Source organism: Stenella coeruleoalba (assembly GCF_951394435.1).
Source record: "Stenella coeruleoalba genome assembly, chromosome: 11".
Lineage (NCBI taxonomy): Eukaryota > Metazoa > Chordata > Mammalia > Artiodactyla > Delphinidae > Stenella > Stenella coeruleoalba.
The window spans coordinates 39,395,372-39,412,402 of NC_137157.1; the positions used below are offsets into that span (position 1 = coordinate 39,395,372).

General features: G+C 34.5%; 1 protein-coding gene and 1 long non-coding RNA gene across 9 annotated transcripts in view; one reads left to right on the forward strand and one right to left on the reverse strand.

Moving 5' to 3' along the window:
- Window positions 1-6,502, forward strand: part of LOC307194575 — a 44,494-nt gene extending 37,992 nt beyond the window's left edge. Inside the window, exon 3 of the long non-coding RNA XR_013830581.1 lies at window positions 5,560-6,502. This is a non-coding gene — a long non-coding RNA (uncharacterized lncRNA). The remainder of the gene's footprint in view (window positions 1-5,559) is intronic.
- Window positions 1-17,031, reverse strand: part of SYT1 (synaptotagmin 1) — a 1,170,968-nt gene that overhangs the window by 341,501 nt on the left and 812,436 nt on the right. For all 8 annotated transcript variants that reach the window (XM_079937830.1, XM_079937831.1, XM_079937829.1 and 5 more), the window contains one exon: window positions 14,504-14,562. The gene's annotated coding sequence lies outside the window, so the exon portion shown is untranslated. The remainder of the gene's footprint in view (window positions 1-14,503; window positions 14,563-17,031) is intronic.

Consider the following 17,031-nt stretch of genomic DNA (forward strand, 5'->3'; position numbering starts at 1 on the left):
CCAGCTGCACTGAGGCGTGCTGAGCAAGAGAAAAGTGGGGTTAGGAAATTAGAAGCTGAAACCGCTTTAAAGAAAAGGCATCTCAAGAACATTAGGTGGGAAACAGAATTACATCAGGAAAAAAGCAAAGGTCAGAAAGAGATAAGGCAGTATGGAAAGCCAGCTTTACTTATTTTTCAAATTTTGGGCAGGGTCAATTCAGTGTCAGGAGAAATGGAGAAACATTTTGCTGTCGTCCCCCTTTCACTCATGCCATCCCCATTCCCAATGCTCTAAATACTGTGGCTCAGTGGAGACTGTGGCTTTTCATGGGTTTGTTTGTGCAATGACTCTCAGTAAATATCTACCTCATGAAATAGAAAGAAAACATAACTTTCATAGGTGGGGGACTGCCTGTTTTTTCTCCATTTCTTTAGCTGTCTCAATAACAAATTTGGCTTTGCCTTTCATAAACCATATTGACAATTGTTCAAATCTCATCATAATTGGAAACAATGGGCATATTAATAATTGCACAATTATGCAAACCCATCTTTTTCTAGAATTATGTTAGTTATAATTCAGATAAATTTTTAAAATCATGCATTCTAGAATACAATGATATTATAAATACTATCACATATAAAATGCTCTAAGACATAATGGGGGGCATTATGAAAACCTCTAAAATGAGGAAAATGTATTTTAAAACACAAAAGAGAAGGAAAATTCAAGGCTAAATAATGTTCAAATATTACATAGTTAATAAAAAATAAGTACTTCCCAGGAGATGTTAAAGCGAACATGTCAATGCTACATGCCAAAATAAAATGGATAAGCAAAAACCCTGAGCAACTGGCAAAACTGCTAATAATTAGTTTTTACATTTCAGACTGTTGAAAATTCATATAATACCACTTTGGGGGTCATCGAGTTAGGAAGCCAATGCACATTGGGCATTTGTTTAGAGACTTTCCTTCCTCAGTCTGAAACATTTTGTACCAATTCATAAACATAGGCTTTGCCAGGATACTTTTGAAAGTGGAAAATAAAAACAATAGCAGGGTTAAGCAATTCATATTAGCCATAAGGAGACATAAATTGCTCAAATGTACAATGGAGCATATGCTGAACCAGATTTTTTATATTTTAGAATAGGAAAGAAATAAAATTGTGTGTAGTTTATGTAAGAATTAACTTTTAAGGAAAAGAGAAAAATAAGATATTTACCATGAATTACATTCTGGTGATAAATGAATCATTATTACTAAGGCTGGGATATACCTGTCTTTACAGGCAGAACAGGATTCGACATGAAAAGGAGAGTGGTGTTGGTATTGATACTCCATGTCAGTATTATAAAGGGATTTTTACGATATTTGCAAAAGAATGACAAACAATAAAGCAAATTAAAATGGTAGATGTGAAATTTACTAACAACATAGGTGAGGTACTAAAATGAGGAGGAACTCAGTTGATTCCTTAACACGGGGGAAAAAGCAGCAAAATAAGAAGTGCTGTTATCTGAGATTTCCTTGGTGAAAGAATAATTTTGCGATTTCAGTTTTAGATATCACATACAAAATTTTATGTAACTTTCTTTAAAGGAAGAGTGTGTCATTTTGCTGTGCAGTGGCATAAAACTGCCCTTAACTTTACAATGGTGCCTGTTATAGCATGTGTTGGGTATAATTTATTTCTGGAAAGCTGCTCAGCCTACAGTTGGGGTTAGGGTTATTTTCTCTGGAGAAAATGACCCCAGTTGTGACCCCAAAGGAAGGCATTTCTTGGTAGGGTAGAAAGCCTTTTTGGTACCCTTCACAACAGGATGCATGCTGATTTAGCTTACTTGTAGAACCGTGAAGACTGTCAAAATGTCTCAAGTCTTACTTTTGACCTCTCTGAAAGGGAGCCACGCTATTGGCCTTGTCTAATTTCAGTAGCATTTGCTTTAAGGAGGAAGAGGCCTTCTAGGAGAGGGCTCATGGTAGACTACTACTGTATCGAAACCAAATTTCATCTTGCATTCAGGTTTTCTAACCAGCCTTCATTACTCTTCGTCCTTTGTACTTTCCTTCGTCTTTATTCCTTGCAGACTTGTATGTGGTTTATGATTTTTTAAAAATGCCCCTTTAATATTGCAAAGGAGATATCTTTAATAGCAAATATAACAACAGAAGTACTATCTGCTGATGTTACTGTATTAACTTCTGTAATAAACACTTAAAAAACGTGTACTGGAATTCTCACATGAAGCCTATAAAATAGGATTTTTTATCTCCATTGTAATATATGAGGACACTGAGGCAGAGGTTAAATTGTCTTCCTGAGGTCATACAGCAAGTACGTGGCAGAAAAAGGACCTGAATGCAGTTCCTTCCTCCACTGCCAATGTTCTTAATTACACAAATGAATAATGCAACCCACAGTAATGCCCTGGTGCAGACAAATCTGTAAATAAGTCTCCATGTTAGAGCAGATCAAAATTAGCATTAATCACTCGGCTGAATCATTTGTTTTAAAGTCTTATTAACTTTAGCCTTCACATATCTCTAAAACCATATTGCTGATCTGAAAGCATTTCCCTTCTCTTTTGTAACTATACAACTTATATTTGAGTCATGAAAGATGATAAAATTTTCAGAACAAAATAAAGACGAATTTCAATAAGAGCAGCCAAATCAAAGCTTAATGTTTCTAGAAATAAAAAATGGACTGAATTCTATCAACTTCTATTGAATAAGTAGAATAGCTAACCTCAGTGTAGTACCTACAATCACAAGGTCTACTAAATTGCCCTAAATCCCATAGCTAATAAGCAGTGGAGCTGGGATTTGAACACAGAGAGTGAGTTTCCAAAGCCAGTACAATGCTATAATATGATTACAGAAGGCTCCTTCTTTAGTGTTCTAGGAAATGCCCTAAGTCACAAAATTTGTTTAGCTTTGCTTTACCATGAATAGTAATGATTGTGGGAAACCCATCATACCCAATGTCCCAGAGAAAGCAACAAAATTCTCAGTCACCTAGTAAATAAATACATAAAGTGATTCTGACCATGGTTAATCAATCATATGAGAATCTTAAATTACTGTAAGTCAAAGTACTGTTATTCTCTTTATAAAATAGACATTCCAGTATTTGTAATTACTCTAAATATAAGCTACCTGATGGCAGAGGCTGTGCTTTGGTCACTTCTGTATCTCTAACACCTGGGACAGTGTAGACAGTAGGCACTCACTAGCAAATGTTAAAGAATAATGAATAAAGGGATAAATTTCTGAAGTTTTACCAATGATTGTAAAGGGAACAAGTCCAGATAATAACGTAAGCATAGAAATCTAAGAAGCACATACTGTGAACATCAATTTGTTAATTTACAAACAAAAAATAGAGTAAATATAGTTCTTTCTCTTTAGGTGATCTTTTACACTTATGGCTATCATTCATTTAAATTTTGGTTCTACTTTTTCTATCTAAAGATAGCTGTCTTTAATAATTAAATTCTCCTATCATGGTTTAATTTTAGCATCTGAAGGACAAATAGGCATGATGCAACCTAATGTTTATTGACGATAAGTGATAAAGTAGTATTATCTGTACATCAAGTATTCTTCATAGACAAATTACATTTTAAAAAGTGATATATTCTTTACTTCCACCTCCTCCCACCATGCCATCATTCATACAGGAAAATGAAATAGGCTTTGCCTTCACCCGTTGTTAAATGTTTAAGAGTGATAACTTGAAAAGGGGTAAATCAGACCTGAGTTCCAATGGTAAAACTTCTGCTTACTAAATTAGGCTAACTTTATAAGGCTTTCAGTTCTTATTTTCATTATCGATGAACCCATGATAACATAGGAGGAGTACTTTTGATAATCAAATGAAATTTAATTGTATAATTAGTAGAGCATGTGACACAAACTAAGAGCCCAATAAGTGCTCCTTTTCCCTTCCTAACACTCTTCCTTTTTTATAAGAACTCTCTTAGGTCTATGTGTGAGAAAGCTGATCAGGATTAAGGGTAAATTATAAATTCAAGGAAAAGGGAATTTTTTTCTGGATGACCATTATTGTCTAAAACAGACGTCAATCAATAACTTCGGTTTCATCAGCAATGGACTGTTGTAAAATGAAATATTGGATTCCCAAAACAGTAAAGTCAAATTTTCACACAAAAGGAACTTGTTTTTTTTTTACAGTAACATAGTATAAGATTTTATAAAATAATGTAATAACATCACTACAGCAATCTAATTAGCTCTCAGAGAGTCTCAGGAAGCAGACTAGACAGATTTTTTTTTCATCATCTAGATAAAAAAAGTAGAGAATCAAAGAGGTAATTGCTTAACTTTTGCTGATGGTAGATTGTATGTATGTATTATTGTTATCCAGTAGTAATTTACCTGTGTGATCTTGAAAGTCATCACCTTCCCCAGGACTCTTTGCTACGAGAGGGGGAATAGATGAAGTCAAGATTCAAACTCAGATTCTCTAACTCACTCTCTCTAATTCTTTCCACTATAAACATCATCCTAGTGAACCATATCACAATAAAATTTTTGGCAGGTAGAGAGTAGGCCATGCTATTTAAATAAAATTTTGTTAGAGTTTTGGTTGAATTAAGTTAAAATTTTGAGAACAGGCTTCTTGAACCAATCTGAAACCCTCAGTTTTTCTATAAGCTCTTTCAATTAATACTACAGATAGGAAAAACAGTGGGTGGTTAATGAAGCTAGAATTTTTCTTGATTCTGTCACTAGACGCAACAGCTTGGATAAATGACTTGTCTTATCTGGCCCTCTATAAATGAGCATATTAAAGGAGGTAATGTCTAAAAGAAGAACTTTAGACCAGATAGATAAATTTTTTTCCCTAGCTCTATGCTACTGTTACACACACACACACGTCTATACTTTTTGATTACAGGGACTTAACTACTTCAAATAAAGAGAGGTTTGACTAAATGAAGCTTGAACAGAGCATTTACAAATAATGTTTACTCTCCAGTGAATCACAAACCCTTTCCTAGTTAAAATCTGCTTTCCATTAGGACCTTTCTTACTGAAAACTTCTTGCTCTATTTGGTGTGCCAGGAAAGCAAGATTGTTAATAATAGTCATGCCTTGAGTGAGAACATCAACTCCCAATAGTATTTAAAGAGGTTTAGTAAATCTAGGGTAATGTGAATAGCTTTTCAGAAGCACGCTTGAGCACCTGAATTTTTAATATGTATCCTCTTTGTTATTATTTTCCAGTGTGTTTAGCGTCTATAAAGTGCTGACCCATTGAGCTCTTGAAAGCACCACCAAGTGTTCAGCAATTGAGAGGAAAATTATTAATATAAACTACAATATCCAATGGTCCTCTTTCCTTATTTTCCTTATCTTTCTTAAGCACAAAAAGTTTTTGTGAAATATAAGTGCAATGTGCTCTAAAGAGCTGTAGTAATATTTTAATCACCAAATCATTAAAAACAATTTTTTTAATATATATATATATTTTGATGTGGACCATTTTTAAAGTCTTTATTGAATTTGTTACAATATTGCTTCTGTTTTATATTTTGGTTTTTAGGCCATGAGGCATGTGGGATCTTAGCTCCCTGACCAGGGATAGAACCCACACTCCCTGCATTGGAAGGTGAAGTCTTAACCACCGGACCACCAGGGAAGTCCCCACCAAATCATTCTTAAGCTATGGGCTCTGAAGAAAAAGTATAGGAGGTCTGTATGGCTTTCCTTTGCTAAAACATCTTTCATTTGTAAGGTTTGATTCAAATAAAAGTTGTAAAAGCTTATTTACTCGTCATGGGTGTATAATACAAGCACGTATTCTACAGATAAAGACAAGAAAAATAGTCACCTAATATCATGCTTTACTCCATGCACTGACACCCTTAAGACATATATTAACACACATTTGACAGCATTTTAATTCAGATTATTTCTCTTCATAAATATTTTATAAAATTTTAAAGAAATAAACTATATGTTTTTTATTATTCAGGCTTAAATTGAGTCATTTTTTTTGAGGAAGGAAGGAACTAAAGAAAGGAGGAAGGATCCAGTGTGGGCGGAGACAAGATGGCCAAGTAGAAAGACATGAGCTCACCTCTTCCTACAGAAACACCCAAATCACAACTAACTGCTGAACAACCATTGACAAAAAAATGCTGGAACCTACCAGAAAGGATAACCTACATCCAAAGACAAAGGAGAAGCCACAGTGAGACAGTAGGAAGGGTATAACCACGATAAAATCAAATCCCATACCTGGGGGGGTGGGCAACCCACAAACTGGAAAATAATTAAACCACAGAAATTCTCTGACAGGAGTGCAAGTTCTGGGCACCACGTCAGGCACCCCAGCCTGTGGGTCTGGCAATGGTAGGAGGAGCCTCCAGAGAATGTGGCTTTGAAGGCCAGCAGGGTAAGATTTCAGGAATTCCACAGGATTGGGGGAAAGAGAAACTCTACTCTTGGAGGGTGCACACAGGGTCTTGTGAGCACCAGGACCCAGAGAAAAAAGGGGTGACCTCATAAGAGACTGGGTCAGACCTACCCGCTAGTATTGGAGGGTCTCCTGTGGAGATGGGGGTGGCTCTGGCACAGTGTGGGGACACTGGTGGCAGTAGTTCTGGAGAGTACTCATTGGCATGAGCCCTCCTAGAGGCCACCCCTTCTCACCAAGACCTGTCCCCACCCAATAGCCTGTAGGCTCCAGTGCTGGGATGCCTCAGGCCAAACAACCAACAGGGCAGGAACACAGCCCTACCCTTCATCAGACAGGCTGCTTGAAGTCTTCCTGAGCATACAGCTGCCCAATAAACACCCTGTAATATGGCCCTACCTGCTGGAGGGACAGACCCAGCTCCACCCACCGGTGGACAGGAACCAGTCCTTTCCACAAGCGGGCAGACAGCAGAAGCAAAAAGAAATACAACCCTGCAGAATGGAAACTGCAATCAGAAAGTTAGTTAGACAAAATGAGACAGCAGAGGAATATGTCCTAGAGGAAGGAACAAGATAAAACCTCAGAAGGGCAACTAAGTGGAGTGGAGATAGGCCATCTACCTGAAACAGATTCAGAGTTATGATAGTAAAGATGCTCTAAGATCTCAAAAAAGAATGAAGGTACAGATTGAGAAGATGCAAGAAATGTCTAACAAAGAACTAGAAGATATAAAGAACAAACAAACAGGGATGAACAATACAATAACTGAAATGAAGAATACACTAGAAGGCATCAATAGCAGAATAACTGAGGCAGAAGAACGGATAAGTGACCTGGAAGACAGAATGGTGGAAATCACTGCTGCAGAACAGAATAAACATAAAAGAATGAAAAGAAATGAGGACAGTCTAAGAGGCCTCTGGGACAACATTAAATGCACCAACATTTGCATTATAGGGGTCTTAGAAGGAGAAGAGAGAGAGAAAATATTTGAAGAGATAATACTGAAAACTTTCCTAACATGGGAAGAATAACAGTCACCCAAGTCCAGGAAGCAGAGTCCCTGATAGAATAAACCCGAGGAGAAACATGCCGAGACACATAGGAATCAAATTGACAAAAATTAAAGACAAAGTATTAAAACCAACAAGGGAGAAGCACAAACATACAAGGGAATCCCCATACGATCATCAGCTGATTTCTCAGCAGGAACTCTGCAGGCCAGAAGGCAGTGCATGAAATATTTAAAGTGATAAAAGCGAAGAACCTACAACCAAGAATACTGTACCTAGCAAGGCTCTCCTTCAGATTCGACAGATAAATCAAAAGCTTTACAGACAAGCAAAAGCTAAGAGAATTCAGCACTACCCAACCAGCTTTGCAACAAATGCTAAAGGAACTTCTCTAGGCAGAAAAGAAAAGGCCACAATTAGAAACAAGAAAATTACGAATGGAAAAGCTCACTGGTAAAGGCAGATATACAGTAAAGGTAGCAAATCATTTTCACACAAATATGATATCAAAAACAGCAACTGTGAGAAGAGGAGAGCACAAATGCAGGATATTGTAAATGCATTTGAAATTAAAAGACCAGCAACTTAAAAACAATCTTGTTTATATATAGACTGCTATAGCAAAACCCCATGGTAACCACAAGCTGAAAATATACAATAGATACACACACAAAAAGGAAAAAAAATCCAAACACAACACTAAGGTTAGTCCTCAAATCACAAAAGAAGAGAACAAAGGAGGAAGGGAAGAAAAAAGACCTACAAAAACAAATCCAAAACAATTAACCAAGTGGCAATAAGAACATACATATCAACAATTACCTTAAACATAAACAGATTAAATGTTCCAACCAAAAGACATAGACTGGCTGAATGGATACAAAACAAGACCCGTATACATGTTGTCTATAAGACACCCACTTCAGACCTAGGGACACATACAGACTGAAAGTGAGGGGATGGAAAAAGGTATTCCATGCAAGTAGAAATCAAAAGAAAGCTGGAGTAGCAATACTCATATCAGACAAAGTAGACTTTAAAATAAAGACTGTTACAAGAGACAAAGAAGGACACAAGATAATGATCAAGGGATCAATCCAAGAAGAAGATATAACAATTGTAAATATATATGCACCCAACATAGCATTTGCCTAATATACTGAGGTGCTCCTAACAGCCATAAAAAAGAAACTGACAGTAACACAATAATAATGGGGGATTCTCACACCCCACTTTCATCAATGGACAGATCATCCAGACAGAAAATCATTACGGAAACACAGGCCTTAAATGACACATTAGACCAGATGGATTAACTGATATTTATAGATCATTCCATCCAAAAGCAGCAGAATACATATTCGTTTCAAGTGCACATGGAACATTATCCAAGATTGATCACATGCTGGGCCAAAAAGCGAGCCTCGGTAAATTTAAGAAAATTGAAATCATATCAAGCATCTTTTCTGACCACAACACTATGAGATTAGAAATCAACTACAAGGAAAAAAAACACAAACATGTGGAGGCTAAACAATACGCTACTAAATAACCAAGGGATCACTGAAGAAATCAGAGGAAATCAAAAAATACCTAGAGACAAATGAAAATGAAACCACGAAGACCTGAAACATATGGGACACAGCAAAAGCAGTTCTAAGAGGGAAGTTTATAGCAATACAGTCTTACTTCAGGAAAAACCTCAAATAAACAACTTAACCTTACACTTAAAGCAACTAGAGAAAGGAGAACAAACAAAACCCAAAGTTAGTAGAAGGAAAGAAATCATAAAGATCAGAGCAGAAGTCAATGAAATAGAGATGAAGAAAACAATAGAAAAGATCAATGAAATTAAAAGCTAGTTCTCTGAGAAGATAAACAAAATTGATAAACCTTTAGCCAGACTCATTAAGAAAAAGAGGGAGAGAGCTCAAAACAATAAAATTAGAAATGAAAAAGGAAAAGTTATGACACCACAGAAATAAAGAATCGTAAGAGACTACTACAAGCAACTATATGCCAATAAAAGGAAAACCTAGAAGAAATGGACAAATTCTTGGAAAGGTATAACCTCCCAAGACTGAACCAGGAAGAAATAGAAAATACGAACAGACCAATCACAAGTAATGATATTGAAACTGTAATTAAAAATCTTCCAACAAACAGAAGTCCAAGACCAGATGGCTTCACAGGTGAATTCTATCAAACACTTAGAAAAGAGTTAATATCTATCCTTGTGAAACTATTCCAAAAAATTTCAGGGGAAGGAACACTCCCAAATTCATTCTATGAGGCCACCATCACCCTGACACCAAATCCAGACAAAGATACCACAGAAAATAAAATTACAGGCCAATATCCCTGATGATCATAGACACAAAAATCTTCAACAAAATACTAGCAAACGAAATCCAACAATATGTTAAAAGAATCATGCACCATGATCAAGTGGGATTTATCCCAGGAATGCAAGGATTCTTCAATATATGCAAATCAGTCAATGTGATACACCACATTAACAAACTGAAGAATAAAAACCATATGATCATCTCAATAGATGCAGAAAAAGCTTTTGACAAAATTCAACACCCATGTATGATAAAAATTCTCCAGAAAGTGGGCATAGAGGGAACCTACCTCAACAAAATAAAGGCCATATATGACAAACTTACAGCTAACATAATGCTCAATGGTGAAAAACTGGAAGTATTTCCTCTAAGATCAGGAACAAGACAAAGATGTCCACTATCACCACTTTTATTCAACATAGTTTTGGAAGTCCTAGCCACAGCAATCCGAGAAGAAAAAGAAATAACGGGAATCCAAATTGGAAAAGAAGAAGTAAAACTGTCAGTGTTTGCAGGTGACAGAAAATCCTAAAGATGCTACTAGAAAACTACTAGACTCATCAATGAATTCGGTAATGCAGGATATAAAATACAGACATAAAAGTCTATTGCATTTCTATACACTAACAACAGTAGTTCAGAAAGAGAAATTAAAGAAGTGATCCCATTTACCACCACATCAAAAGAATAAAACACCTAGGAATAAGCCTACCTAAGGAGGCAAAAGATATGTACTCTGAAAACTTTAATATGCTGATGAAAGAAATCAAACACGACACAAACAGATGGAAGGATATACCACGTTCTTGGATTGGAAGAATCAAAACTGTCAAAATGACTATACTACCCAAGTCAATCTACAGATTCAATGCAATCCCTATCAAATTACCAATGGCATTTTTCACACAACTAGAACAAAAAATCTTAAAATTTGTATGGAGACACAAAAGACCCTGAATAACCAAAGCAATCTTGAGAAAGAAAAATGGAGCTGGAAGAATCAGGCTCCTGGACTTCAGATTATACTACAAAACTACAGTCATGAAAATAGTATGGTACTGGCACAAAAACAGAAATACAGATCAATGGAACAGGATACAAAGTCCAGAGATAAACCCATGCACCTGTGCTCAATTAATCTGTGACCAAGAAGGCAAGGATATACAATGGAGAAAAGACAGTCTCTTCAGTAAATGGTGCTGGAAATGTTGGACAGCTACATGTAAAAAAATGAAATTAGAACATTCTTTAATACCATACACAAAAATCAATTCAAACTGGATTAAAGACCTAAATATAAGACCAACTACTATCAAACTCTTGGAGAAAAATAAAGGCAGAGCACTCTTTGACATAAATCACAGCAAGATCTTTTTTGATCCCTCTCCTAGAGTAGTGGAAATATAAACAAAAATAAACAAATGGGACCTAATTAAACTCAAAGCTTTCTCACAGCAAAGGAAACCAGAAGGAAAACGAAAAGACCATCCACAGAAAGGGAGAAAATATTTGCAAACGATGCAACCGACAAGGGATTAATCTCTAAAATTTACAAACATCTCATGTGGCTTAATATTAAAGAAAAAATTTTAAAAATGGGCAGAAGACCTAAATAAACATTTCTCCAAAGAAGACATACAGATGGTCAAAAAGCACACAATAAGATGCTCAACATCGCTAATTATTAGAGAAATGTAAATCAAAACTACAGTGAGTATCACCTCACAATGGTCAGAATGGCCATCACCAAAAAGTCTACAAACAGTAAATGCTGGAGAGGGTGTGGAGAAAAGAGAACCCTCATATGCTGTTGATGGGAATGTAAACTGGTACAGCCACTATGGAGAACATTATGGAAGTTCCTTAAGAAACTAAAAATAGAGCTATCATATGATCTAACAATCCCACTCTGGGCATGTATCTGGAGAAAACCATGGTTCGAAAGGATACATGGACCCCAATGTTCATTGCAGCACTGTTTACAGTAGTCAGGACATGGAAGCAGCCTAAATGTCCATCGACAGACAAATGGATAAAGAATATGTGGTACATATATATATACATACAATGGAATATTACTCAGCCATTACAAAGAATGAAATAATGGCATTTGCAGAAACATGGATGGACCTGGAGACTATCATACTAAGGGAAATAAGACAGACAAAGACAAATATCATATGATACCGCTTATATGGGGAATCTTAAAAAAAATGATACAATTGAACTTATTTACACAACAGAAACAGTCTCACAGACTTAGAGAATGAACTTATGGTTACTGGGGGGAAAGGATGAGTGGGGAGGGATCAATATGGAATTTGGGATTGACATGTACACCACACTGCTATATTTAAAATAGGTAACCAACAAGACCTACTGTAATGCAAGGGAACTCTGCTCAATACTCTGCAATAACTTAAATGGGAAAAGAATTTGAAAAAGAATAGATACATGTATATGTATAACTGAATCACTCTGCTGTACACTTAAAACTTACACAACATTGTTAATCAACTATACTCCAATATAAAATAAAAATTAAAAAAATGGAAGGATTAGGGCATAAGAATTCTGGAACCATTAAATCAGATGATATGTATCTTAAAAAGAGTCACTTTTTCCTTACAATTATTTACGAGTAGTTTAACATGTTGTTGTTAAATAAAAGACAATTAAAGACTGAAGGGAAAAACTGCCCTATACCACAAAATGCACCAAGAAAAGGCATGATTGTTTTCTTGGAAACATACATTATTTTCCCTAGGATTATTCCAAATGAGCAAAAGATGTCATTACTTGAATCAGGTCCTTCCAAAGTATGCCATACTAAATCCTATTGAAAATTACATTTCAAATCAAATCACTTATATAAGTCACACTGAATAACAGACCAAATAAGTTATAGATTAATCAGATCAGATAAAAAGCCATTGATAGCTTTTCACAATAAAATTATAAGAAGATGACTAAGAAATTGTGAGAGGCTAGGGTAGGTATTACCTGGCTCTTGTATAAAGACCTTAAAACAAACATGCATGGTTCTTTCATTTAAAAATCCAACCTTTTCCCCAATAAGTAATGTAAGGAATTGAAATTATGTTTAAAAACTGACTTATTTACATAAAAACAAAACTTAAAGGGAAGCTAGCCTTCTTGTGGGACAATTTCTAGGTGTTATGTTTTGGCTGAATTACTTAGTTGACTTTCTCTGGTCAGTAAGATGTTGGCAATAAAACATGTCAAAAAGAAATTGCCCATTTATTTCATATTCTGCAATTCACTCAAATTGGCGGCACTTTTTCTTTTTTTTAAACATGATAGAAAAATCTAATTCTTAAATTATCCTTCTTATACCCAAGACGATGTAAACATATTATGTCACCTCAGAAAAGCAATTCACATATTTGGAGTTCCTTTTTTAAAACAAGGAACAGTTGTTGAAAGTTCTGAAGTTTGAATTTTATAAATCTCTGATTAAAACTGAAAGTGTATAGCCATCCATAACCACAGCAAAAAGTGAGGTAAATTACTTTGTATAAAGTGAGGCAGCACAGGGATAATATTCAGATAGGTAAGTAAAAGAAAATCCTTTTCTTCCTGCTTCTCTCACCCTTCAAAAGTAAAATAAGTTTAAGATAAACTGCATTTATATCATCATTACCATGATTAATTATATTTAATCATTTAATGCATGAATCACATCTTAAAGTTCTTTGGGTGCTAGAAAATCTTATTAAGTGTAATTTGTATATATCCTAGAAAAATTATTCATGAATTTCTTTTTTTATATCACACTTATAGCCTTTCCATTGGACTTTATTCTATTTTGATATATATCAAGATATAGATCTATCATTTTGCTAATTCACTACATTTTACTTCAACATTTCTGTTTTAAATTTTAGAGAAATGCATGTGAAAACTCATTTCAAAACTACCATGGTATTAAAAGTGATATACCATGGGGCACCAAAGTGGATTTTGCTTTCCTATATTTATTTTACTATTTTTTGACATTCACATATTCAAAATTTATAATTATTTACATTATATGTAATTGTTTACATCTAGGAAATCATTACAATATTACTAGTTTTATCAGAAAGAATGATATCAAGAATGCACTTAATTTTGTTTAATAAAAACAATTATTACTAACAAATAATAGCTATGTAAGGAAATACATGTCGTAATTAAGTTGTCAGAAGATTGGAAAGAAATGTACTAATGAGATTAATTAGTTTTAATGCCTGCAGATGGCTGCCATTTTTTAATAATTCTAATTTAATGACTATAAACAAACCAAGCATATTGATTCTGCTTAAAATTTTGTTCAAAGTGAAAAAAAATTTGTATCACATACAGAGAACGTGAGGTACTTTGATTAAATTTTACTTACTGTTTTTCTTCTATAGAATTTAAAATGATATGATGCTAGTCAAAAGATATGATGGAATCAACATAAACATTTTCTGCCACATATACGTATCACAAGGATTACCCTGGCCTCTTATCTAAGAGGATTATAGGATAAATGATTTTCAGTTTGCTCCAGTAAATTGAAATTGAGTTTTAGAAGGCTCCATTTACTTAGTATGTTAGTTTCTTATCTTAGAAAACAGAAAGGTGAATATTTCTATAAAAGAAATTTGTAAGGTCATAGAAGCTCTAGTATAATCATTGTCTCATTAAAGTACTTACTGTTCTTCAGGAATTCTCGGGTATTTTGTTCTTTGTTTTCTTTCTTGGTATTTTTTTTCCTAAAAGGAAACAATATGCGCAATGGTTAGGTGAGTACACATAGTTCAGAATCATTTCATATTGTCATGAATTATAACTGATTCATTTTATTATTTAATATTTCTACTTAAACATCTTACACTATATACATCCAAATACAATACAATATCATATATATACTTAGTAGATATAGTATAAGATAGATAGATAGGGATTTTAAAGTTGAAGATTTAGAGATCAAGGTTCTGTGCATAGTTTATACACTGATTTTGTGGAAGTTCATTATGCTCCCTACATTATTGTTTTTCCATTTGAAAACTGAAATACTACTAAGTTAGGCAGACATTGTTAGAGAATATTGCATTATTTTATTCATTAAAAAGGAATCATACAATTATTAGTCAATTAAATGCCTGTTGCTATATTGAACACTTCAATATATTCTACCTATTTGCCTATTTTCGGAGCCATATCAAGGTTCAGATATAACCTAAAACTATTCTAGTGTGTGTGTTTATGTGTATAAGTATATACACATACATTTATACACATATATACTATATATATAATATATATGCACACATATATATAAAATCCCACAGGGATAAAGAGAAAAATAATCTCACATCATCGCAGAAAGCAGTACAACTTTCAGTTTAGAGAATAAGAAAATTAAATCCTTCCCAAGAGTCAATATCAGGAACTGCTTTAATATTATAAAGATATCAAGAATTTCTGATTTGGTTTGATAAGTTAGCAACTCACAAATGAACAATTTCACAGTGCTAGAAACAAGTACCTTTTTATTATAAGTTCTCATTAGTTTTGGTCATCAAAAAATTTAAGTGGAATGAAAATCAAGAAGGAATGAAATATTTAAAAATAGGTTGATAATAGGCACGTTACTCTGTTTAAAGGGTTCTCAGTGTCTATTTTCAACAAAGGTACAAAAATATTATAATGACAGCAGCTCTGGTGACTGGCTTACATAGGTACTCAGTGGAAAAGATGTGAAGTGACAGCTGTATTTCCAAAGCTGCATTTACTGCATCTGTTCAATGGTTAAGACTCCAAGGTCTCCTTCCATTTTAGTCCTGCTTGAAACTCAACTGTTTTCTAGCAAAATCCACTAGAAAGAGCAATGTAAAAATGCACCTTAGATTTACCTGCCTGCCTCTTAAAATCAATTTAGATAAGAGCCACAATCAATTTTAGATAAGATTTCCATACATGGTTTCTGCTTACTGACACTTTTCTTATTAAAACAAAAGCTACAACAGAATTCTATGGACGTACATATTAAGGTAACAGAGTGGCATAAAGCTCTTTGTATGAAATACAGGGACACAACTCTGTTAGAAAAAACGAAGCCTTTCTACTAAAAAACTAACAGAATACTTGACATTATACATATTGCATGTTACTACTAACCAAGGGGCAGGCTTCCCAAAGGGATACAATGAAAGGATTAAACAGTTTTTGTGACTTATGAGCCATCTGCAGGGATTTGGTTTCATTTTGGTTTTGCATGCATATCTATCACAAGGATGAATGGGCAAGCCTGTTCTACTGTAGGGAACAGACAATTATTTTATTTTTAATCTACGTGCTGAATATGGATGTGCATAGTATTTTTCTGGTAGCTAATTTGTCTCTTGCATGTATAAACATCTCTCTCTCTTTTAGAGGGAAAACGTGAAAATAACATGGGATGACTCTGCACCTCCCGTCAACCATCTGGTTTTTCAGTAGTGTAATTGCTACCAGTAGGTCTGACTCAGTTTCCTGGTACTTGGTAATTTTGCCTGTTTTTACAATACTTAAAAAAAAAAACAAAATGAATCTGTTTAGGTAGGTAGGTTCATATAATTTTCACAAAACATGATATGTATTCATAGTCAGTAAAACCGATGGCTCTTTCATGTTCTTTTTATCTAGTTTTAGAAGCAAGCCTGACATGGAGAAAAAAGAAAATTGTCTGAGACTTAGGTATCACTATTGCTCAACAGTGGCTAGAAATTGCTGTGGAAACCTTGTAGCCCTAATCATAATTCTATTTACAGAACTAAGCAAAACACTGCATGCTTTAGGCATCATAAATACTACAGATCAGTGTTCCTTGGTTTTTTTGGGGGGGAGGGAACTACTTGTATTCATTTTAATGCTAGACATTTAAAAATGCATAGCTTTTTTAAAAAAGGGGACTTAGATTAAAAAATGACAAATAACTAATATTTACATCCAAACTTTAAAAAATATCTCCAGTATTTTATTTTGATGAAAGCATTGATTTTTACTAAGCATTCACTAACACATCATTGAGCTAAATATTTATTTAGGGTTGGATTTAAAGTCTGCACTGTGAATCTGTGTGCAACACGGCTACTTGTAAACATTACCCCTTGACTGGAATGGCAACAGAATCTCTATTCCAAGTTTTAAATTTCAAAACTGCAAAATGTTGCTTAACTTAGAGTTCTCTTTACTGT